Below are 11,748 nucleotides of genomic sequence, written 5' to 3' on the forward strand. Positions count from 1 at the left end.
GACATTAAGGAGCTCTGTTCAGCTTCTCCCATTATTACCTGTCACTCCACAGCATAAAATTTGCCATTCCACACATAACAACATCACTGGATGGAAAGACTTCACAACATTTGGCAGAATGTACAGGTGTAAAATTTAGCCCAAATTCAACTGTATTCCAAATAGTTCTGCAGATTACTGAGAAAATGCACTTTTCTTAAGAAAATTGCTGAAGATAATGCAGACTACGTTGGCTATCAGGATGGGTATAGTAGCGATTTGATATTTTGGGCAAAACTACTTTTGGTATTCAATTACATTCTGATATTAAATTAGCCAATGTAATTTTACCATACAAGAAGACACAACTCAGAGCTCATTAATTGTTTTTGTTTACATAAGAACATAGGTGCAGGAGTAGGCCATTCGGCCTTCTGAGCCAGTACCACCATTCAACATGATCATGGCTGGTCATGCATTTTCAGTATCCCAATCCCACTTTCTCTCCATACCTCTCGATCCCATTAGCCACAAGGGCCACATCCCACTCCCTCTTATAACTAATGAACTGGCCTCAACAGCTTCCTGTGGGAGAGAATTCCACAGGTTCACAACTCTCTGAGTGAAGTAATCCTTCCTCATCTCAGTCTTGAATGACCGTCCCTTTCTCCAAGACTTGTTTGTTTGTTTATGGGATGTGGGCACCACTGGCTGAGCAGCATTTAATTGCCTGTCCCTATTTGCCCCTTGAGAAGGTAGTGGTGAGCTACCTTCTTGAACGTTGCAGTCCATGGAGCCTTCCTGTGCTGTTAGGGAGGGAGCTCCAGAGAGCTTTGAGAGTAGCTATCAGGGTATGTATTAGATTCCAAGATCCTTCAGCACCGAGGCTGCTTTCACCTAAGTTAATTCCCATCTCTCTACACAAATTTCTGAATGTTCTAGGTATAAACAGCTGGAAAATGCACAAGAGTAGAGCTGTGCTTTCCAAAGAGGAGGTTGTGAAGTTTATGAAGATGATATCTTCCCCAGTGATCTGAGGGGGAAAAGCAGAATTCAGAAAAAAACTCTAAAACCACCTACAATCCTAATTAATCAAGGAATATCACATAGAACACCTTTCATTTTCCTGTTGGGCAGACTTTGTCAAATTGCAGGTTATCTCAGCTCATGCAAATTGGAGGGACAACACCTCATCTTCTGCCGGGGCAGCCCACAGCCTGGAGGACTCAACATTGAGTTCTCCAATTTCAAATAACCTCCCTTCCCTTCCCCTGACTCCCTTTCCAGCCCCTCACCCTCCCTTCCACTCCTCTCAGCCACCAACCGGATTCATTCCTCCCATTGACCAACCAGGTCGTACCGTCTACCTGTCTTCACCTATCCCCACTTCCCCACCCTGTCCTCCCACCCCTCTTTATCTGCAGCTCCCCCCTCACCCACCCCCAGTCCTGGAGAAGGGTTACACCTGAAACATCGACTTCTCCCCCTCCTGATGCTGCCTGGCTTGCTGTGTTCCTCCAGCCTCCTCCCTGTCTATCTTGGATTCCAGCATCTGCAGATTTTTTTTGTCTCTAAGTGAATGAATTCAAGCTTTCCCCTTAGGAATGATTATCTTTAATCCATGACATTCCGGGATTTTTCCCTTGAAACACTCATGAGCTCCCATAGGCAACAGGAATTCTGAAAGACTTAAGTCGGAAGAGCGCTGAGTTTGGAGAAAAGGCTGGTGAAGCTGGAGGGGTTAGATAGTTGTAGGTATGGAGGTGAAAATGTTGAGGCCAAGAATGAGTTTATACACAAGGATGAGCGCTTGAACTTGTAGATATCAAGAATTTTAAATGACAATTCAGATTCAAGCACATACACACACCCGACACACACACCCGACACACACTCACATTGTCACAGCTCTTATGCACAGTGCACAATATGAAATGACGCTGTCGGTTGGACAGTTAACTGAAGTGTTGCCTGTCTTTTGGAAGACCCACCAAATTAATTAAGAGAAAGTGAGGACAGCAGATGCTGGAGAGTCAGAGTCGAGAGTGTGGCGCTGGAAAAACACAGCAGGCCAGGCAGCATCCGAGGAGTGGGGCAGTTGATGTTTAGGGTATAAGCCCTTCATCAGGAATGTGCTGATGACAGACTATGCCCGAAACAATGACTCTCCTGCTCCTTGGATGCTGCCTGACCTGATGTGCTTTTCCAACACCCCACTTTATGACTCCCACATAGTTAATTGCCGATCAGGCATTTAACTGGACAGAACATAGAACATAGAACATAGAAGAATACAGCGCAGTACAGGCCCTTGGGCCCTCGATGTTGCGCCGATCCAAGCCCACCTAAACTACACTAACCCACTATCCTCCATATACCTATCCAATGCCCTCTTAAATGCCCATAAAGAGGGAGAGTCCACCACTGTTACTGGCAGGGCATTCCATGAACTAACGACTCGCTGAGTGAAGAACCTACCCCTAACATCAGTCCTATATCTACCCCCCCTTAATTTAAAGCTATGCCCCCTTGTAATACCCGACTCAATACGCGGGAAAAGGTTCATACTGTCTACCCTATCTAACCCCCTAATCATCTTGTACACCTCAATCAAGTCACCCCTAAACCTTCTTTTCTCCAGTGAAAACAGCCCCAAGTGCCTCAGTCTTTCCTCATACGATTTTCCTTCCATACCAGGCAACATCCTGGTAAACCTCCTCTGCACCCGTTCCAATGCCTCCACATCCTTCCTATAGTATGGCGACCAAAACTGCACACAATATTCCAGATGCGGCCGTACCAGAGTCTTATACAACTGCATCATGACCTCAGGACTCCGGAACTCAATTCCTCTACCAATAAAAGCCAGTACGCCATATGCCTTCCTCACCGCACTATTTACCTGGGTGGCAACTTTCAGAGATCTGTGTACATGGACACCAAGATCCCTCTGCTCATCCACACTACCAAGTATCCGACCATTAGCCCAGTACCCCATCTTTTTGTTATTCTTCCCAAAGTGAATCACCTCGCACTTAGCTACATTGAATTCCATCTGCCACCTTTCTGCCCAGCTCTGCAGCTTCTCTATATCCTGCTGTAACCTGCCACATGCTTCCTCACTGTCAACAACTCCTCCGACTTTCGTGTCATCCGCAAACTTGCTCACCCAACCTTCTAACCCCTCTTCCAGGTCATTTATAAAAATGACAAACAGCAATGGTCCCAAAACAGATCCTTGCGGAACACCGCTAGTGACGGCACTCCATGAAGAAACTTTGCCATCAACTACTACCCTCTGTCTTCTTCCATCCAGCCAATTCCTAATCCAAACCTCCAACTCACCCTCAATGCCATATCTCCGTATTTTCTGCAGTAGCCTACCATGGGGAACCTTATCGAACGCCTTACTAAAATCCATATATACCACATCTACCGCTTTCCCCTCATCAACCTCCTTCGTCACCTTTTCAAAGAATTCAATAAGGTTTGTGAGGCACGACTTGCCCTTCACAAAACCATGCTGACTATCCTTGATCACATTATTCCTATCTAGATGTGCATAAATCCTATCCCTTACAATTCTCTCTAAGACTTTGCCCACAACAGAAGTGAGACTCACCGGCCTATAGTTACTAGGGCTATCCCTACTCCCCTTTTTGAACAAGGGAACCACATTTGCTATCCTCCAGTCTTCTGGGACTATTCCTGTAGACAAAGAGGACATAAAAATCAAGGCCAATGGCTCTGCAATCTCCTCCCTTGCTTCCCAGAGAATCCTAGGATAAATGCCATCAGGCCCAGGGGACTTATCTATTTTCACCTTTTCCAGGATTTCCAACACCTCTTCTCTACATACCTCAAAGCCATCCATTCTACTTATTTGTGACTCAGTATTCTCATCGACAACAATGCCCTGTTCCTGAGTGAATACTGAAGAAAAGTATTCATTCAGTGTCTCCCCAATCTCTTCCGCCTCCACACGCAACTTCCCCCTACTATCCTTGACTGGACCTATTCCTACCCTAGTCATTCTTTTATTCCTAACATACCTATAGAAAGCCTTAGGGTTTTCCCTAATCCTATCTACTAAGGACCTTTCATGTCCCCTCCTTGCTGCTTTTAGCTCTCTCTTCAGGTCCTTCCTGGCTACCCTATAACTCTCAATCGCCCCAATTGAACCTTCACGTCTCATCTTGAGATAGGCCGCCCTCTTCCATTTAACAAGGGATTCCAATTCCTTATTAAACCACGGCTCCCTCGCACGACCCTTTCCTACCTGCCTGACAGGTACATAATTATCAAGGACACTCAATAGTTGCCCCTTGAACAAGTTCCACATATCATTTACACTCTTGCCTTGGAGTCTACTTTTCCAAGCCACACATCCTAAGTCATGCCTCACCGCATCATAATTTCCCTTACCCCAGCTATAATTCTTGCCCTGTAGTACACACTTATCCCTCTCCATCACGAGTGTAAAAATCACCGAATTATGGTCACTATCCCCAAAGTGCTCACCTACCTCTAATTCTAACACCTGGCCTGGTTCGTTACCCAGAACCAAATCCAGTATGGCCTCACCTCTTGTTGGCCTGTCTACATATTGTGTCAGGAAACTCTCCTGCACACATTGAACAAACACTGACCCATCTAACGAACTTGAGCTATAGCTTTCCCAATCAATATCACGAAAGTTAAAGTCCCCCATAACAACCACCCTATTACTGTCACTCATCTCCTGAATCACCTTCCCAATCCTTTCTTCAATGATTCTAGGACTATTAGGAGGCCTGTAAAAGACTCCTAACAGGGTGACCTCACCTTTCCTATTCCTAACCTCAGCCCAAACTACCTCAGATGGCAAGTCCTCATCCATCGTCCTTTCCACCGCTGTAATACTATCTTTGACAAGCAATGCCACACCTCCCCCTCTTTTACCCCCACCTCTAAACCTACTAAAACATTTAAATCCCGGAACCTGCAACAGCCAATCCTGACAGATGGAGGTCTTACCTGGATTAGGCCCCCTGGGGAAAATATCCTGACTGCACCTCCCCCCTCAGACAGCTGCCCCCCCCCCCCCCCAGAGAGCTGCCCCTCCTCAGAGAGCTACCCCCCTCAGAGAGCTGCCCTCCTCAGAGGGCCATCCCCCATTCAGTGAGCTGCTTCCCCCTCAGAGAGCTGCCCCCCTGAGAGGGCCGCCCCCCCCCCTCAGTGAGCTACTCCCCCCTCAGAGAGCTGCCCCCCTCAGAGAGCTGCCCCCGTCAGAGGGCTGCCCCCTCAGTGAGCTGCTCCCCCCTCAGAGAGCTGCCCCCCTCAGAGAGCTGCCCCCATCAGAGAGCTGCTCCTCCCTCAGAGAGGTGCTCTCCCCTCAGAGAACTGCCCCCCTCAGAGGGCTTCCCCCCACCCCAGTGAGCTGCTCCCCCCTCAGCGCTAGTTAAATGCAAGTTCTCTCTTTTTGGAAACGAGGAAGTTAAGAGGTGATTGGATAGAGATTTTTATAGATGTTTTCACCAATGACCACTCCTGGGACCTGGACCCCAAGTTCTCTGGAACTTAGAAGAATGAGAGGTGATCTCATGAACAGATCCTGACAGTAATTGAAGGGTAAACCCTGAACATAGAGCATGACAGCGCAGTACAGGCCCTTCAGCCTTGACGTTGCGTCGACCTGTGAAACCAATCTAAAACCCATCTCACCCTATACTAATCCATTATCACCCATGGTAGATATACCTCTCTATCTGAGAGGTAGATTCTCCTGCTGCAGGGGTTGGGAGCAGAAGGACACAGTCTCGGGATTAGGGACTGATCTTTTCAGTCTGAGATGAGGAGAACTTGAAGGTTTGGGAATCCCTGGTGTTCTCTACATCAGAGGATTGTAGATGTTCCTTCGTGGGGTCTATTGAAAGATTAGAGTCTCTCAGAACTGTGACAGATTGGCCAAAGAAGGGGAGTCAAAGATAAAGATCAATCAGCATAATTTAGAATAGACTATGGACTGAATAGTTGACTCTTACTGCTCTTTCCTATGTTCTCTATTATGTCGACATAACCTAAGTTCACTTTGAAGACCTCAGTCCCTCTTTCCCAACAGACAAAGGTGTTCCAATCTCAGTGCTGGCTTTAACAGGATCAGAACTGGCAGCAGAGTGAACGTTCTCCTGAAGCCCAGGCCATTTTAACTTTCAGGCCTCTCTCCGATAGAGCAAACCGGGCCTGGCCTGTCTGGATTGGTGACACTGCCTGCTGTGAGACTCCAGGTGACCGCAAATCGCTGTGGGTCAGAGCTTGGAACATGTCACGTATACCATGAAGTAGACCAGGCATCCGGGGCAAAAGTGTAGGCCTGAACACACATCTAACCTCATCCTAAAGGGAGACCTCCCCCAACCCTAATGCTAATCCTAACCATAATACTTAACCCTAATCTTAAACTAATGCTAACTCTGAACCTAACTCTAAGCCTAAACCTAACCCTAATCCTAACATTAATACTAACCCTAACTCCAACTGTAAACCTAACTCTAAGCTTAAATGTAAGCCGAACCCGAACCTTAAATTGAATTCTAACTCTAACCCTAAACCTAAGTCTAACCTTAACTTTAACACTAACCATAACGCTAAACCGAAACCTAAGCCAAATGTTGAACTTAATACTATCCATTACTATAACCTTAATTCTAATCTTAACTCTAAACCTACGCCTAATTCTAAACATAACTCGATCCCTAATCCTAACTCCAACTCTAACTCTAACTCTAAAGCAAACCCTAAAATTAACTATGAACTTTAACCTGATGTTAACCCTAACAGACCCGAACCCTAACCCTAACCCGTACCCCAGCCCTAAACCTAACACTAATCTTCAAGCTAATACTAACCCTAACCCTAAAGCTTACTCCAAATCTAACTCCACCCGCACACTACCTCTCATATCCTAACCTTAACTCTAATTCTAATATTGAACCTAACCTGAACCCTAAACTAGAACCTAACCTTAACCCTACCAACAACTCAAACTCCAACCCTAAACAAACACTAAGTCTAACCTGACGTTGAACCTTAACACTAACACCAACCCTAACAGAAACCCGAGGCCTAACCCAAATCCTAATCCTAATGCTAACCATAACATTAACTATAACCTTAACTATAACCCTAGCCCTAACTATATCCCTAACTCTGATCCTTACTCAAACTCTGACTCAAACTCCCAAACTAACCCCAACTGTAACTCTAATTCTAACCCAACCCTAACTCCAACCCAAATTCTAACCCTAATCCTACACCTAATCCAAACCATCACCCCACCTAAGCCCTATCCCTAACTTTAACATTAATCTGAACCCAAAACTTAAAACCAACCCTAACTCTAACACTAACTCCAACTCTATCACTGAATGGTGAACCTAAACCTAACACAAACCTAACCCGAACACAAACTCTAACCTAACCCTAAAATGAAGTATACTCGGAACTCTAACCCTCAACCTAAACATAACACTGATCCAAGCAATAACACTAACTCTAAATCTAAAACTAAATTTAAATCTAACCCGAATGCTAACCCTAACTATAACACTAACCTTAAACTTAACCCTAACACTCACCCTAAACCTCAACTTAACTCTAACTCTAACTCTAAACATAACTCTAAAATTAACTCTAACCCAATCTTAAACCTAGCTCTAATACTCACTCAAAACCTAATTCTAAACCTAACTCTAAAACTAACCCTCGCCCAACCTTAAACATAGTTCTAATACTCACTCATTCAAAACCTAACTCTATCTCTAACCCTAAACTTAATTTCTAACCATAACCACTAACCTTAACTCAAAACCTAATGCTAACCCTGACCCTAACCCTAACTCTGGTCCTGACTATAACTGTAATTTTTCCCTAAAACTAACCCTAACCCTAATCCTAATCCTAACTCTAACCCTAACCAGAACACCAACCTTAACCATAAACCTAACCCTAACACTATCTTTAACTGTAACCCTGACTCTAACCCTAGCTCTAACCATAATTTTAACCTTAATTCAAACACTAACTCTAACCCTAACTCTAATCCTACTTCTCAGCCTAACATTAAGCCTAACTCAGAGCCTAACTCTGGCCCTGACTATAACTATAACTCTTACCCAACCCAAACTCTAACTATAACGTTAACCATAACCAAAACGCGAAGCCCAATTCTAACTTTAAGTCTAACTGTGACTCTAACACTTACTCTAACCCTAACTGCAACACTAACCCTAACTCTAACTCTAATCCTAATCCTAAACCTAACTCTAAATCTAACTCTAACCCTAAACCTAAGACTAACCCTAACTGTAACATTAAACCCAATGTTAAACCTAGCCCTGACTCTAATCCTTAATCTAAACCTTACCCTAACTCTAACCCTAACTCTAAACCTAACCCTAACATTAAAACTAACCCTAAATCAAAACTAACCCTAAATCTAACCCAAACTCTAAAGGTAACTCTAATTATAAATGTAACTGCAACTCTAACCCTAATTCTAACCCTCAGTCTAACTCTAACCCTAACCCTTACCCTAATCCAAATGCTAAACCGAACTGTAATTCTAACCTTAACTCTAACCCTACCTCTAACCATAACGCGAACTCTAACCCTAACCCTAACTCTAACCTAACCCCAAACTTAAACCTAACTAAGCTTAAATATAACCCTAATCCTAACCTTAAACTCTAACCCTAACTCTAATCCTAACCCGAACTGTAAATCCTATCCTTAAATCTTCAATCCTGAATCCCGGCCTTAAACCCTAAACCCTATCCCTAAACCCTACCCCGATCCCTATTGGAGGGGCCTTGGACATCTGTGAACCTGACCCAGCTGGAACGGTGAATGTGGGCGTGTGGTGTGAATGATGAAGTTAATGGTTGGAGGAGATTCTCCAGTGCAGCCTCCCATTACTGGAGCTGGGGAAGGTGGGGTGCAGAGGGCAGAGACGAGTGTTTAATGGAGGACATTGCTTCTGCAATTTCACGTAGATGTGGGTTCAGTTTGGAAGTAATTTATGGAACTGATCCTTTTCAGAGTGAGATGGTTTGACGAAAGCCTCTGGAGGGAATTAGCTCCACCAGACAACCACTGTAATTAGTGGTGACATGATTGAAGAATCACTAGGTAAGGAGAATTAATTATAAGGTACTTTGAGTGCAAGAGTTGCAAGCAATTATTTCTCTTTGGCCATGGATTTGACAAATACTGTGAAGTGCTGCTGTTATACTCTGCTGTTTCAGCAGGTGCTCAGCTCATTTGGCAATGATTCCACCATCACCAGGGCAAGGGAGAGTCGATTTAAACTTTCCTTGTTTCCCCATGAGCCAGGCGTGCTCCCCTGGGCCATGCACTGAAAGTTTGGCCTTCATCCTGGCTCCCTGACTTCCCTTAGGCCCCCATCCCCTTCATCCCAGACCCAGGCGTTAGGGTTAGGGTTAAGGTTTGTTTTAGGATTAGTGCTAGGGCTTGTGTTAGTGTTCAGGCTATGGTTAGGGTCAGGGTTATGGCTGGGGTCAGGGTTAGTGTTAGGCAAAGGGTTGGGGCTAGCTTTTGGGTTAGGGTTAGTGTTAGTGTTTGGGTTAGGGTTTGGTTTAGGGTTATGGCCATGGTTAGGGTTAGGGTGAGGATTAGGGCTAGATTTTGACCTATTGCTAGAGTTAGTGTTGTGGTTAGGGCTAGGTTTTAGGGTTAGGTTTTAGGTTAGGTTTAGGATTAGGGTTAGGGTTTGGATTAGGGTTAGTGTTCTGATTAGTTTCATCATTAGAGTTAGGCTTAGGGTTAGATATAGGATTAAGATTAAGGTTCAGGATAGGGGTAGAGTTAGGGTTAAATTTAGGGTTCGAGCGATAGGGTTAGGGTTAGCGTTAGGATTAGGGTTAGGGTTAGAGTTAGGGTTAAGGCTAGGTTTAGTGTTAGGAATAGGGTTAGGGTTGGTGTTAAGGTTAGAGTTAGCCTAGGATTCAGGTTAGGGCTAGGATTAGCGCTAAGGTTAGGGTTGGTGTTAGGGTGAGGATTAGCTTTAGGTTTTGGGTTAGTATTAGGATTAGGGTTAAGGTTGGTGTTAGGGGTAGGTTTAGGTCTGGGGTTGAGGTTAGGGTTAGTGTTCGTTTTAGGATTACGGTTCGGGTCAGGGATGGGTCTAGGGTTTGGGTAAGTGTTAGAGTTAGGGTGAGAGTTGGGGTTAGGGTTACGGTTAGCATTACTGTTTTGGTTAGTGTTAGGGTTAGTATTTGGTTTAGGGTTGGGGTAGGGTTAAGGCCACGGTTTCTTTTAGGGTTTGGGTGTTGATTCAGGCCCAGTTTTGGGGTAGCACTAGGGTCAGGGTTAGGGCGATATGGTTAGGGTTAGGGTTAGGGCGATAGGGTTAGGGTTAGGGTTAGGGTTAGGGCGATAGGGTTAGGGTTAGGCTGATAGGGTTATGGCTAGGGTTACGATTGGGGTTAGCGTTAGTTTTAGGCTGAAGGTTAGGGTTAGGATTAGGGATAGGGTTAGGTTTAAGGTTAGGGGTTGGTTTAGGTCTCGGGTTCGGGTTAGGGCTAGGGTTAATGTTAGGCTTAGGGTTATGGTTAAGGACAGGGTTTTGTTTAGGCTAGGGTTAGGATTAGGGCTAGGGTTAGAGTTAGGATTAGGTTTAGAGTTTTTGTTAGGGTTAGCTTTAGGATTAGGGTTAGGGTTAAGGTTAGGGTTAGGGTTTGAGTTGGGGTTAGGTTTAGGGTTAGGTTTAGGATTACGGGTAGGGTTAGAGTTAGCGTTTGGGTTAGGGTTAGGTTTTGGGTGATAGGTTTAGGGTTAGGGTTAGGGTTAAGTTTAGGGTTCGAATTTGTGTCATGGAAGGAGTTAGCTGGTGTCGGCAATGTCAGACCCTGCAGCAAGATCGTTCCCATAGAAACGGTGAATGTCACCCTGCAACCTTGAGCTGGGACAAAGGCAGATTTTAATCGGATTGACTCAAACATGGATTTCTGGCACACGGACAAAAATCTCCAGGAAAGGCAATGCACCAACAGATCGGGAGGTTGGGAATAGGATGGAAGTGGAACAGTTGATCCCAAGTCAGAAGGGTTTAATGATTTAGTTTGTCGCAGATTTGGCCGAAAGGAGGAAGATTTCTGTATAAAGCGAAGCATTTACAATCTTAGTTAGCAGGGAGTCCAGGAGAGGTGTTTCACGTTTATATTGGGAATGTGGTTAAGCTGGGGTGCACTGTGAGTGAGGTTTAAATGTTTCCAGAGTATCAACCTTCAAAACCTCTTGTGGTTAATACCTCACTTCAGATTCCTGGTGGGATTCTGGTGCAGCCTTTATCCTGGGAGTTCAGGCCACAAAGTGGTCCCAGCACACAGTGAGTTAGGGTTAGTGTCTGGGTTAGGATTAGGGTTAGGGTTAGGGTTAGGGCTAGGGTTAGGGTTAGGGTTAGGTTTAGGACTAGGGCTTGGGGTTATGGTTAGTGTTTGGATTAGTGTTAGAGTTAGGATTAAGTTTAGGGTTGGGGTTAGGTTTAAGTCTTGGATAAGGGTTAGGGTAAGGGTTAGGATTAAGGTTAGGGTTAGGTTTAGGCTTAGCATTCGGTTTAGGGTTAAGATTTGTGTTATTGGAGGAGATAGGCTTAATGTTAGGATTAGGTTTAGGGTTGGGTTAGGTTTAGCTTTAGGGTTAGAGATTGGACAATGGGGTTAGGGTTACTGTTGGAGTTCAGGTGAGGGTTAGGATTGGGATTAGGGTTAG

The sequence above is a fragment of the Chiloscyllium plagiosum genome, unplaced genomic scaffold (assembly GCF_037043375.1).
Source record: "Chiloscyllium plagiosum isolate Xiang-an unplaced genomic scaffold, Cpla_swu_hap1 HiC_scaffold_22, whole genome shotgun sequence".
NCBI lineage: Eukaryota > Metazoa > Chordata > Chondrichthyes > Orectolobiformes > Hemiscylliidae > Chiloscyllium > Chiloscyllium plagiosum.